The 13,440-nt window shown below is 38.3% G+C and overlaps 1 protein-coding gene across 3 annotated transcripts in view; it reads left to right on the top strand.

Moving 5' to 3' along the window:
• LOC118824818 (rab GTPase-activating protein 1) overlaps nt 1-13,440 on the top strand; it is a 126,583-nt gene that overhangs the window by 66,652 nt on the left and 46,491 nt on the right. The window lies entirely within an intron of this gene.

The following is a 13,440-nucleotide window of genomic DNA, read 5'->3' on the forward strand; positions in this document are numbered from 1 at the left end:
GGAGTGACCCGTAACCTCAGCTATCAAGGATGAAGGGGTAGTTAAAGCTGTTGCTTTGAGCGACTTGGATAAAATAACGATCTTTGCAAAAATGACACCAGGAAGTTAAGGAAAAAAGATAAAAGTACAATCATGATGGCCTTGTATTATAAAACATTTGGTCTCTGTAAATGGAAAGAAAAAAAAAATTATACTTTTGTGATGCTCAAATAATTGTGAGGCTGTGCTCTGCTGAAAAGATGACCTGCATATTTACATTTATCACCCCTTGCCAGCTGGTCTGTGGATGTTTTTTTTCCTCTCTGGTGATTCTGAGTATCCTTTGTGGGCTTTTCCCCTTTAGGGCAAATTATATTATGTCAGGAAATCTGGTGACAATTGTTTAGTCATGGTAACTAACCCGCACATTCTAGGAAAAGTAGACTAAGCTCTACTCCAAACATGTTGAAATTTGTATCCGTTTACCTGGTTAATCAGTTCTGATGTCTGTGATCTTATTCTTTATCCCCAGTTGCTGCAGAATTAGCAGTACCCCTAGCAGCATTCTGCCTGCATTCCACTTCTGGATAATTTGTGGAAAATTTGATCCAAGCATAATTCTAGGTTGGATGGAGAGCATGTTGACTCTCTGATGCTTTAATTTGTGTTTAATTTCTGTGAGCCCCGGGCTTGTTCGGACACCTCGTTTTTACCTGCGAGACCCTACCCTTTGGGAACTTAGCATTTTTGACGCCCCACATAAAGTTGCTCAGTCTCTGTGGTAAATCAGGCTGTTCCGAAATGCCACATTTACTCTTCCTGTTCCTATTATCTGTTTGTTAAGCATCACACGTTTGGGGATTGCATAACTTTGCCTGTGGTCAGAGGAAAAAAATATGAGTGGATCACCAGACATACGGGGTGTTCTTTCTCCAGATCGAACCGGAGATGCACTTTCTTGGGACACACACAGGACTGCTTCAGGAGTACTGTTAATGTGGGTGTTTTGTTTTTTTGCACTCCTTTTTGTCCTCTAACCCTGGCAGACAGGGACAACTGTTGTATAGCCAGGGAGGAGGTGCTTTCTGAAAGATGACCAACCGAAGGGGAAAAACTTTTTATTGAGAAGTTTTCAGAACCTCAACTTGAAATTTCAAGTTTCAAATTCAGTCTTACTGAATTGTATAGCTTATTTGATTGTGTGACTTATTCCATACCTTGCAGTGTCTACGTAGGACAGTTGTCTTGATATACTTGATTTACTTTAAAAGCCTGCCATTGGTTTGTGGGTGGATGCGATAAATGACTGGAGAAAAGTGGGGTGCGATATTCCAACAACAGTATTGTCGTCATAGCATCTATCAAAAGGAACTGAATAAGATGAAGATTATAATTAACATGCTATTTCAGTAATTTATACAATGACAAACCCTCACGTGCACGTCTACCGGTTGTCGAATAGCATAATCTCTGCAGTGTTTAAAGTTAGCTAAAGCAGCCAAGAGCCGATTGTCCAGAAACACGACGAAAACAGCAGGTCCAAACTAGAACACAGGTCAGAGTGAACGCTCCGTAATGCCAGACCAATGAGGGATATGATTCCAGCAGATGCACCTGGTCAAAAAATATGTGTACACTTAAACATAAGCAAAAATGAAGACTTCAGATTCATGCAAAATCTACAGGACTTTAGAGAGACTGATCTCTCCAGATATTGTGTAACAGAGAAGAAACCCATTCCGATATTTCTTCAATGTTGTTAACCTGGACTGGATCTTTCTCTCCAACACATACACTGTACATAGTTCATAATTTATATGTGAAGGTGCCAAGAATACGGAGGACACTGGAATTCACCTCCTTCTCTCTTATCTCCAATATGTTCTGCTGTGAGCTTTCAGTCGCAGCCTATAAGTCTGTTGTCACAATGTTCCGAACTTCAATGGTACTGTTGAATGGGATCACGTAGATAGCTTTGTCTCCTAGTTGACCAAAGTGAAATTATTTAAAGGACTTAAAGTTATAGATGACAAAGTAAGAAATAGTAAGTTGTAAAACAAAAACGCGATGTTTGAGAATGACTTGCCTTGTACTGAATATGTGGTTACTGAAGACCCTTTTTAAATGCCTTTCTTCTGTATGCAATAGTGATTTTGATCATGATCCTCGCCTCCTATAAAGCAGGCTGTGTCCTCTGGAGCGGTTTATTTATTATATCATATTCTGAAACACGTGTGTCTTGATTTAAGAGTGTTTGTTTTATAACTTTGGAACTGTGACAAAGATGCTCTAAATTTTTCAATGATGTAATGGTTAGGCAGTTTTGACTAGCAAAAGTTGATTTATTTTTATGTCAGTTCTTCAGTGCATGTCTGAAAAGTGTATAGATTTACTTTTATAGTTGAAGCACCATGATGAGTGAAGAAAAAAAGTTGTACTGTTAGGTGAGACGAGAAGCGCGTATGTGTTTGTTTAAATGTGTATTACCGTGGTGGAGACTGTTTCTTAACTGCCGTCTTATGGCAGGGCGCTGTGCAATAGGCCTATGTCGTTTTTTTTTTTTTGAAAGTTCTGGACTTTACCAGAGTATGAGGGGGTGGAAGAACACATATCGCACACAATAGAAAAAGGGCTTTTATTTGTTCCAACTGTTCCAGCTGTTTGTTGAAACCTAGATTTTAATCTGGTGGCCTGTGGCCATGTACTGTTTTTGGAGCAAAGCTACAGTGTTTGAGTCAGGCTGAAGTGAGCCGAGCGCATGAGGCTGAAACTCCAGAGCCATCTTCTGTCTCTTCCACCGCTTTATCAAATGCACATGACTTTGTGTGTGTGTGTGTGGAACAAAGGCGCTAAGAACTTGTTTGGCATTCTCCTTGTTTGATTTTTCATACTCAGAGCTGGAGGCTTTCTGAATGCTTGAGTTGTGAACAGACTCACTGAAGCCTGGATGGTTGTGTTTTAAATGTTTTCTTCTAGTTTTTAAACTAGCCTTTTTGGTTCCAACTAAGTTGAATTTAAAACAAACTGTTTGGCTAGTCTCAGGCAGTGACCTCTAGCACTGTTCTGCGTATTTGTAAACCCAGTGTGTAGCTTCTAGGGCTGAATCATTTGGGGACGATATCTAATTGCAATTTTTCAGACCAGTGTTGTGATCTAAATGCGACTATTTTGTATTATGTAATCTCTAGACCTGTTTTATTTATTTATTTATTTTTTGGCCAGGAAGATTAGCACATCCACTTTTTCTTGCCTAAAGCGTGAATACTGAACAGAGTGTTCACATAGTGTTATTAGGTTGTTGTTAGGTAAGGATGCGCTGATTATTGATTTTCATGGCTGTTTGCAGTTTGCTGATGGCCATGTTTGGCCCATGGCCATTGTTTTTGTTTTTTTAGGACTGTTAACCTTTTTTAACCCGAAGGTGAAATTGTGGGCTAAATGAACACATGAAACACACTTGCACATTTCTATTAGCCAGTGTCGCAATAAAAATGGACCAAACCGGTATTTAAAATTCTAAAAGAAAAAAAATCAGCTGCCTGTTTAAATAGTAAATGCTACGTTGAAAGTAAGGGGCATCTGGCTATTTAGCGCAATGAATTCTGCATAATTATGCTACATTTTGGTACAGGTTGTCTCATGTTTTTAACATCAAAAAATTACAACACAGATGTGCCAAAATCAAAATAACAAATTGGCCGGTTGTGCAGTTGGAGACAAAATTTGACAGTTACAGTTTTGGCTGATTGCAAATATGCATCCTTAATATTAGGTGTTATTCTATATTGTTAGGTTCAGTTCCCCCGCTTAAAACTGGCTAAGGCAACACTGAAAAATGTAGAATGTAATTTAAATCACAGCTCTTTTAATTTGAAAATTGTACTTGTGATTCTGATACAGAACTGATTAATCGTTCAGCTGCTTCTCAGAAAAGCTTTGTTGAAATTTTTCTGACACAATTTGAAATCTCCAGTTCTTTACATTACTCTGACCATTCTATGATAAATGTGGTCCAGAATAAGATGAAATAAGGTTATATTAATTTACATAAAGTTTAAGATTTAAATGAATGCTGTTTTTTAGCATTAATATCATTGACCATTCTTTTTAATGACAATCGTATCTTCATGCCTGCTCTTGAATTGCTGTGCAACTTCAGGCCTCAGCAGATTGCTTTGCATCTTTGGATGATTGTGGACATTTTCATGGAAGCAAACATGTTTTTACATGCTTCTTTGCATGTGTTCAAACTATTGTACTGGACTGAATGTTCATTGAGATGCCAGGTTCATGTCGCTGTGTGTTTTCTACATGGAGGAGATGGTTTGTGGAGAATTCTACACTCTTCAGAATGAAGGTTCCTAAGTGGCCCCTGGCTTGGATGTGCAGTTCAAAGAAAACCTAATGGATGTAGAACCCTTACATTATGTGGATGTTTTTAAATTCATTCAAAAAGGTTCTTCACACTTGTACAGAAGTGGCTCTTTGAAGACTCATTCATTGGAAGGTCCTTTAGGGCAGTGGTTGTCCCATCAGTCCTCAGGGACCCCGAGAGGAGTTTTTGCTCCAACCTTACTTTCAGTGCATAGGGACTGAGTTCTTTGGATCCTTTATTTTTGAGAGTGTGGTGTTGGTGTTAGCCCTAAACAGACCTTGGGACTTTTGGCACTGGTGAAAAACAGAGGAAAGGTTCCTGCATTGATGTCATTTTTGGGACATTTTGATGCCAGAGTGTTTGTGTCTTTTATTTTATTATTTTTTTAAGTTCTCTCTTTGATGCCAACCCCCTTTTTTGCTTTCCTGTGGGAAAACAGCTCTGTTCTCGCAATCAAAGTTAAGGGCTAGCATTCTCCAGGGAGTCCCTCTCCCATGCTGACCTGCCCTGTGCTGTGCCGTATTAGGACGTGGGACCTGGAGTCCAGAAAATGGAGGTTTGTGCTGGAACAGTCTGTGTTTCTCCTTCAGGAAGAACACACATACTCACAGACACACACACTTACGCATGCTCCCCTCTTTGCCCTCTTCTTTGATCTAACTTGTAGTCCTTATTAAATTTACTCATGTATATTTTCCTAAGCTTTTAAATAGTTGAGCCAAGCTCTTTAATAGATTGCTCATGATTGAGCTTGTTTTAAATGGCCCTGATTTTTTTTTTGTTATTTAATTAACTAGAGGGATGTGGTTTTGCTTTTTCACCTCAAAATGTCCCAAAAGATTGTATTTTATCTTGGGTTTTTTTTCACAGCACACGGTATGAGACCACTGCAAGCCTCAATAAGTTTGGACTGAAATGGTTGGACTGTCACTATGTTTCTCATTATTGTGTTTTTTTTTGTTTTTTTTTCCTCCCCAAGCAAGATAAATATCTAAAACACGTCCAAAGTGTGGTAGGAGTGTAGCTGAGGTACTACTCTACTGTACCTTGAGTTTTTTTGTAACAATGTCATGTATGTTTTAGAAAATAATTGTCAATTATATTTATATTCTGATATATCTGCACTGAGGAAATAAATGTGATCTTACCATAACGTGCACATGTGCTCTATGGTCACAGACTGTGTCAAGTACTGTGTTGTTTGTTTGTTTGTGTTTAATGCATGCGGATATATTTGCTATAGCTACTGCGTTATTGAACCATCATTGAACACTACATACTATTGCTGTTGGAACAAAAGCTTGTAGCTTCTTTATAAACATCATTTAACATTAACAGCTGCTGTTTACACAGTGTCAAAATATCATGATGGACCAATAGAAATGCAGAGTATAAAAAAAATTTTATTTTACATCACTGCCCCTCTCTCTCTCTCTCTCTCTCTCTCTCTCTCTCTCTCTCTCTCTCTCTCTCTCTCTCTCTCTCTCTCTCTCTCTCTCTCTCTCTCTCAGAAGGAGTTATAAGTGTCAGGGGTAAATCTGCCCACCCCTTTCTAGCCCAGGGGGCTTTCATCAGACCAGTCCCAGGTTTCATAATCAGCTTGGCCAAAGAAAAACAAAATGCCATTTTGCCCATTGTTGCTACTTACAATGGAGACGAAAAAAGTACAGTGTTTCCCGCGGAAGCCCCCCTCCGCCCCCCAACGTACCCTCACACACACATACGCGATGTCCCACCATCATGGCCAGCACCAAAACACAGACTGTGTTTTGACCTTCCCACTCACGCAACATGCCAACTTTGGCCTGGTCCTAGTAGAGCTTATGTCACTGCAGCTTTTTTTAAGAGTCTGAAGAGTGAAAAAAAGAAAACAGTGGATTCTTATCAAAGTTACATCTATGTTACCAGGTATGTTACACATTCAGAAACTAGCCGGGCATGCTAGACTATTAGAAAACATACAGGAGAAATACAAAGCATTATTTATAAGGTTATAATTAAAGTAAATACTGGTAAAATATATTAGAGTTGTAAACAGGAATGATATAAGTGTGAATGTGGAGAAAGACTCTCAAAACCTAGCACTAACCTTTTTGTGTTATGTAACAGACAGATGTTTAGATTTGGCCGATATTTTAAACCGATATTTGATCATGTATTTGTTATATCACACAAAAGTGGAATATTGATGTGGCTCTGTGTTACTGTGCTCTATCAGTATTTTATCATTTATTGAAATATCAGTATTTTACTAAATACTCTATAAATAAGTTATATTTTTCTTTAAGGCTAATCCAAGTGGACTTAATCCAAATTTCTCTATTTTATAAATATTAATGTATCGACATGAATGTTGGCATCAGCAGATATGTACACAAGGAATATTAGATATTGGTGTCAGCCTATAGTTCACTGTTTCAGATTGCATAGGCTGTCCATAGGCTGTGCATCCCTGAAAATAACACATGATGTCCATAATTGGACAAACATTGGCATTGTTAAATGTTTGCTTGTTTGATGCAGTATGTGGTTGGTATGGGGTAGTGGGTAACACCTCTGCCTTCTACACTATAGCCTGGGGTTCAATCCTCCACCTGGCCAAACACCCTATGCCAATAAGGGTGCTTAGGCAAGACTCCTAATACTACCTTCGCCTACCTATGTAAAATGATCATATTGTAAGGCGCTCTGGACTGTAAATGTAAGTATGTAAAACTGCCTACATTTCAAAACATACTATTTGCTGCCCAGTCCATATATGGAAACTAAGGTGCAAAACCAGTCAATTTTGAACGTTTTTGTGATGTCCTGGAAACAGTCTATTTGCATATATCAACCTGTTCAGCCTACAGCAGTTTAGTCCTGCCCATTCACGCTGAAGTTAGTAGGCTTGTTTAACTTAACACAGTGCTGCGCAGACCGAACACCGCCTGACTCTGTACAGTGCATGACGGTGAGGTTTTTTTTTTTTCTTGGCTCGTATAATCTTGTGGAAGCGAGGCGTCTGCAGTTTTCAGAGCCAGTGGGCGCAGTTGCTCACCACCCAGCTACAGGAGGTGATACAGCTCGATCATGACGGAGCTTGATCCTCATTGGCTAGAAGCTCAGCTGACAACCATGTGGACACAACCTGTTGAATAGAGCGTGTAGCATATTCAAATATGTAGTGTTTCTGGGTATTATTACCAGATGTCTTATATCTCATATAAAAATGTAAACTTTATATCTAACATTTGACAGCTGGACTTGGCACATCTCAGCTCGTCCCCCAGCCGCAACCTAGTCCCGCCGACCGCCAGGGCGAGACGCAGTTAATCTTGAACAAGCCCAGTGTTTTAGCCCAGACCGCTTTTGAATGAGGCGTAATACCTGGCAGCCAATCAGAAGAAAGCTCATCTACATATATCAGTCTTAAAGGAACAGTCACAAAACACCCTGTTTAATTCTATGAGATGAAGAGAGGTTGAAAAATGATCATGTAAAAATGAATTATGACTGTTGTTGGTACATAAACATTTAATTTTAAATAAACATTTTATATTTAAATAAACATTCACATTTAAACATTTAAGTGGAAATGATCAAGTACTTAGAAAAAAAAACTTTATAAGTGAAACTTATCAAGTGAAAAAAAAACACGGAAAATGTAGGATATGGGTGCTTTAACTGTACACATGGATGTTTTTTTAAACACATCTGTTTTGTAGTGGGTGCAACAATTTACACAATTCATTAGCGCATTTAATGTTATAAGAATACAACATTTAATACTTTATAATGGCAAAGTGGAGTTTCTCTAATTCATTCGGACTGGTTTGTAGCAGCAGAGAAACACTAAACAAAAGCTGTGCTAACAAACTAACCAGGATGCAACGATATTGAGATGTTACATTTCTACTTCAAGGTCTGAAAGACATATTACAGTATGTTATGCAGTATATTACAGTGTGATTTCTACTTTTGTACAGTGGTACAGTAATACATTTTGGAACAGGTGATTCCTTTATCAGAGAAACCGTCTCTCTGGTCTCACCACTGGCTGGCTGGGTCTGCCCCTTGTAGGGCTAGCAAGACAGCACGTACCGAGAGAGCGAGTGAGCGTGTTGGTCCTGGGAACCTTGAGAGGCAGTATAGAGGGGAAAAAAGTAATGAGGGAACAAGTAGCCTGTCGTTTGGCTCCCTCCATTAATTCTTTGTTTGTTATTCATTTCTTCCTGTCATTCTTTTCGTGCTTGCTTTTCGTAAGTTTCTGCCTTCCTCCTTGGACGTGCATTAGAAATTTTTGGAGGGTGAGAGAGATTCTCATCACACTGACTGTATTATTGCTAGCACCCAGAATAGACTGTTGACTCATTTTTTTTTTTTCGAGGCCAGCTTCTGCTAATGAGGTTGTATTATTGGCAGCTTTTCTTTTCTTCCCCTAATGGATAATTATGAATCATTTTAGATTTGATCTGCCACATTTTATCTCAGAAAGTGCTTGACTCTTGCATTTATCACACTCTTCATTAGCATAATTAGTTTGGAAATAATTAGTTTTGGTGAAATCCAGAGTTTTTTATCGGGTTATATATGCTTTTAGGCTTTATTTTTCATCTAGTTTTATGTGTCAGTTCTTGTCCCTTTCTGGATGCATTTCCCAAATATGGCAGTGAAATATTTCTGTATGACTTAATCCAAAAGTCAGGATTGACTAATAGGAATTCCCCTTATGTCATCTCCTAGCTTTCAAACTTTACATCTAACTGAACAGCCTTAAAGCTGGTAGCGCAGTATCCTGTTAACCAGGACTTTCTGGCATTGCTTTACTAAAACATCATAGCCTTTTTGCTATTATAACCAGGGCTCAGACAGATCAGTCAGTTTGCTCTGAGCAGGATCAGTATTTTAATGTCTGTTTTTGCATTTCAACCCCAACATAATGTCCCTAAAACAGTTAGAACAACCTGAAAAGCTGGTATGTTCTGTTCTTTTTGCATAGGCTCTATGTAGGCCTAATATAAAAAATAGCAGTACACCCAGCGGTCGTGTTTGTGTTAAGGACATATCCATGCTCACAGGCTGAGGAATTTTACTGTCTATGAATCAGCAAATCTTTTTTCGCGCAGCGGCCATATTAAAGACCATATCCTGCTGCACCTCAGTGATTGTACAGAAATAAATAAAGTGAATACCAGTATTGAAAAAAAAAAAAACAGCGGTATGTTTAAAAGCCAAAAATAATTGGTCTTGATTTATAGATCGTTCCAACCCTAACGATGAAAACCAGCTAATAGAATAATCGCTATATTTCACAACAGCGTTTCACTTTATAACTATAGCATGAACAGGAAGTGATATCAGTATAGGTTGACCTATTCCACAGACTATTAATGAGCTATAGACTGTAGCAGTGATACTCAGACAGGCTTTAAGTTTAGATCTGTTAATGAAGCAGTCATTGTAAACTACACCATTTAATGTAAAAGATATGTTACCTAAATGTCTGTTAAAAGCTTTTATGTTCCATGTAGAAGCTGTAATATATGAATATGCGTCACTGACTTCCTTATCGCACGTTCTGACGTCATGAACTGCCACAGCCTGAACACAAAAAACATGAAATCCAATCTGGAAAAAGTCAGATTTTATGTGACTTTCTGCTGTTCAGACTGTAGAAAATTTGTACTGCTCAAATTATATGAGCAAATGCCAAAAATCTGATTTGAGCTGCCCGTCTGAACAAGGTCAAATCAGAATTTGTGTGTTTGTTTTTTTTTTAATTGTTATTTTTTTCCACCCACTACACATGCACATTTTTAACGTCGCAGCAGAGTCTAACCTCAAGTTAGTGCCTGTAAACTGAGCAAATTTTCTTCAGCACTCCGCTTGCTGCTCATAAATTGCTCTGCAGGTTGATTTGTTTGTTGTTCATTACAATATGTGCATGTGGATCGTTTCAGGGCACAAGTTTGTTCACATTGACAGACTTGGGTCACTTCCAGACACAAATGTGAACCATCAAGTTAGAAAGGTCTGAGCAAACAATTGCTGTGTGGCTTGTGAATGTAGCCTTAGATTGTCATCTAGATCGTCACTCAGCACGCCGCTTGAGGCGCTCAGTTCGTCACCAAGATGGCCAGTCAGCGTACGGCCGGAGGCACATAGTTTGTCACTGAGAGCGCCGCTCAGCATGTGGCCTGAGGTGATTAGTTCGTCACAGAGAGTGTGGCGTAGCGGGTGGCCCAAGGTGCTAAGTTTGTCATCAAGATCACCGCTCAGAGTGGCCCGCAGCGCTCAGTTTGCCGTTAAGAATGCCGCTCTGTTTTTTTTTTTGGAAACTTTGGATCTTTCTGTCTTTGATTGTCACCGATGACACATCTTCAGTGAACTTTGCACATCTTTGTGGTTCCTTTGATATGTACTTTTAGCCAGCTAGCTAGGTAGCTTTGACTGTTAGCGTCCTGGGTGAGTGTCAGTTCATTCATTGATCTGATCTAGCTAAGGCAACTTTGAGATTATTTGACTTTTTCTTGATGTTCTGTGCAACTTTTTTTTAGTTCGGAGAGATTATCCAGCCATTAAACAGACAGTGTTGATCTGCATGACACACAGTCTGACTTTCTAATGGCTACAAAGATTTTCGGAGTCTAAGTCCCACTCTGTTTTCTGTATTTAAAAATGACATTCCTCTTGCTGCTGGTAATTTCTCTGTTCATTTTTATGCTGGTGACAGTCTTGTATACTATAGGTATACAAGTGTTTGTGTTTTTGGTGTTTGCCAGGTCGCTATTGAAAATTTGTACTTGTTCTTAATAGCCTGTTTGGTTAAATTTAAGGTTAATAAACAAACAAAATCTTCAGGGGCCTTTAGGCTCTAGACATTAGAGCTTGATGTGTTGGATCTGAGCAAGGACCAGGATTTAGCACCCGTGAGGTAGCTTATCCAGTTAGCTGAGTGGACCATTATGCTTTTGTAAATGCTAACATTATTGATATTACTGCTCAAAAACTGAAGTGATTGTGCAATTAAACATTTAATTTCTGTTTGTGAATTAATCTGTAAAGCACACAATGTATTTTCATTCCCCTGGTCATCAAAGTGGCCGTGCGGTCATATAGTGAAATACCATGATAGAGATGAAAAGAACCTTTTCTCTTTAAGCTCTTTAAATTTTAAAGGTCTTTACACTTGGATATTTCATTTACAAAGGTTTTTTTTAAGAACCATCTACTGAAAGGTTCTTTGGTTCTTTTGTGGTATTACTCCAAAGAACCTTTTATCCCTTTTTCATTTTTATAGGTGTAGGGATGCACCAAACCAAATTTTCGGAAAAAAGTATTGAATGTGGATCAGTCACGTCTGATATCTGATCTATTTCAAAAGGTTGATATCAATGTCGCTATTGATATAGTATAACGGGTCGGTGCATCACTAATAAAAACAACACTTGGTAACACTTTATAATAACAGGCCCTTAAAGCACCTAATGAATTTAATAATTATCTAATAGTGTGTTAGTAATTAGACATCGGTTTCATATGCATTAATAAATGGTTTGAATTGTTTAACATCTGAATAATCAGTCATAATTTTAAATTGTAATAATTAATTATAGATTGTTGCTAATGTTTGTTACTCAATACTCATAATTTTAAAAATAGATAACTATTAAGCATCTACTTTTATTATCTACTATCTTGCTACTTGTCCTGAATGCTTAATCGTTATTAAATGGTTAAAAATACTTAAACTTTAATGATCATTAATTATGCACCTTTTATAAAGTTCTGACTTTATAACATGTATATAAAAAATATATCTCATATTGCGTATTACAGTTAAATATGATATTTATGAAAAAAAAAATTTGTCACTATGTAACATGTTAATCATTTGAGCAGTTATGTTATTATTAACTCTAACAAACTATTAGATAATAATTAAGCTGCTGTTAACAGGGGCCTGTTGTTATAAAGTGTTACCACATACTTGTTATGTTTCACAAAAGACTGGGATTTGAGCGTGAGCATACTTGAATATCATTATAATTGGTTTAGATCAAATATAACATTACAAAATCAATCCAGCTGAATCAGCACCTTCAAATTGATGAATCATAATGTCTCAAAGCATTTTCCCACCCGGACAACTGGTAGAGAGATGGTTTAAAATGAAGCTGGCTCTGTTATTTCCCCTGTTTGTCTGCTGCTGTTCTGTGGATGGGTCTGTTTGGGCCGTTGAGCCACCGCTGCCTCAGCAGCAGCCCCTGCTCTGAGTGTGTGTGTGTAGTGCTGAGCTCAGCCCCGCCAAGAGCTGCGGGCTGCAGATGCATTATTTAGCATCTCCTCTCTTCCACATAAACACAGCATCAATAATGGAGAGCGGGGATAATTAATCTTTGAAAAGAGGCCATGCTCGCTAAGACTGGCATGCACCAGTAGCGTGTGGAGCATTCGGGAGGGTGTATGTGTACATGCATGCATGACAGCGGGCATATGTGTGTGTATGTGTATGTTCTGTTATATTCTTGCATGACAGGGTTGACATTTAACCCCTTAACCTGCACAGAACCTCCATTCCTCACTTCTATAATTGAATAATAACTCATTTGACATTTGCCTTTAATGTAGTTACTGAATAATAGTCATTACAGTAGAATATGTAATAGTATATTGATGTAGACTATATGTGATAGTGTATTGATGTTGTTTTAAGGCTGAATAAGCCTTAGGCTGTTTTCATGTCTAGTTCATGTGGTGAAGTCCACTCCAGAGTTCAGGTTTTTGTCACGTTGTATCTTTTACATTTTATTAATTTGGTTTCACATTGCAACAGCTGAAGTGCACCAAATCATGAGGCAAATTAGGGGGCAAATCATGGGGCACAAAATAACCATTGTATAAATTACTAAAACTGTGATTTGATGTGTGTGTGTGTGTCTGTGTGTGTCTGTGTCTGTGTGTGTGTGTGTCTGTGTGTGTGTCTGTGTGTGTCTGTGTGTGTATGTGTGTGTGTGGCTTAATCATCCACAAAGCTCTCCTTAGTCCAGTCCAGTTTACTGTTACCATCCAGTACCTTCCTTAATAAAATTAAAAGGAAATTC

Source organism: Colossoma macropomum, unplaced genomic scaffold (genome assembly GCF_904425465.1).
Source record: "Colossoma macropomum unplaced genomic scaffold, Colossoma_macropomum, whole genome shotgun sequence".
Classification (NCBI taxonomy): domain Eukaryota; kingdom Metazoa; phylum Chordata; class Actinopteri; order Characiformes; family Serrasalmidae; genus Colossoma; species Colossoma macropomum.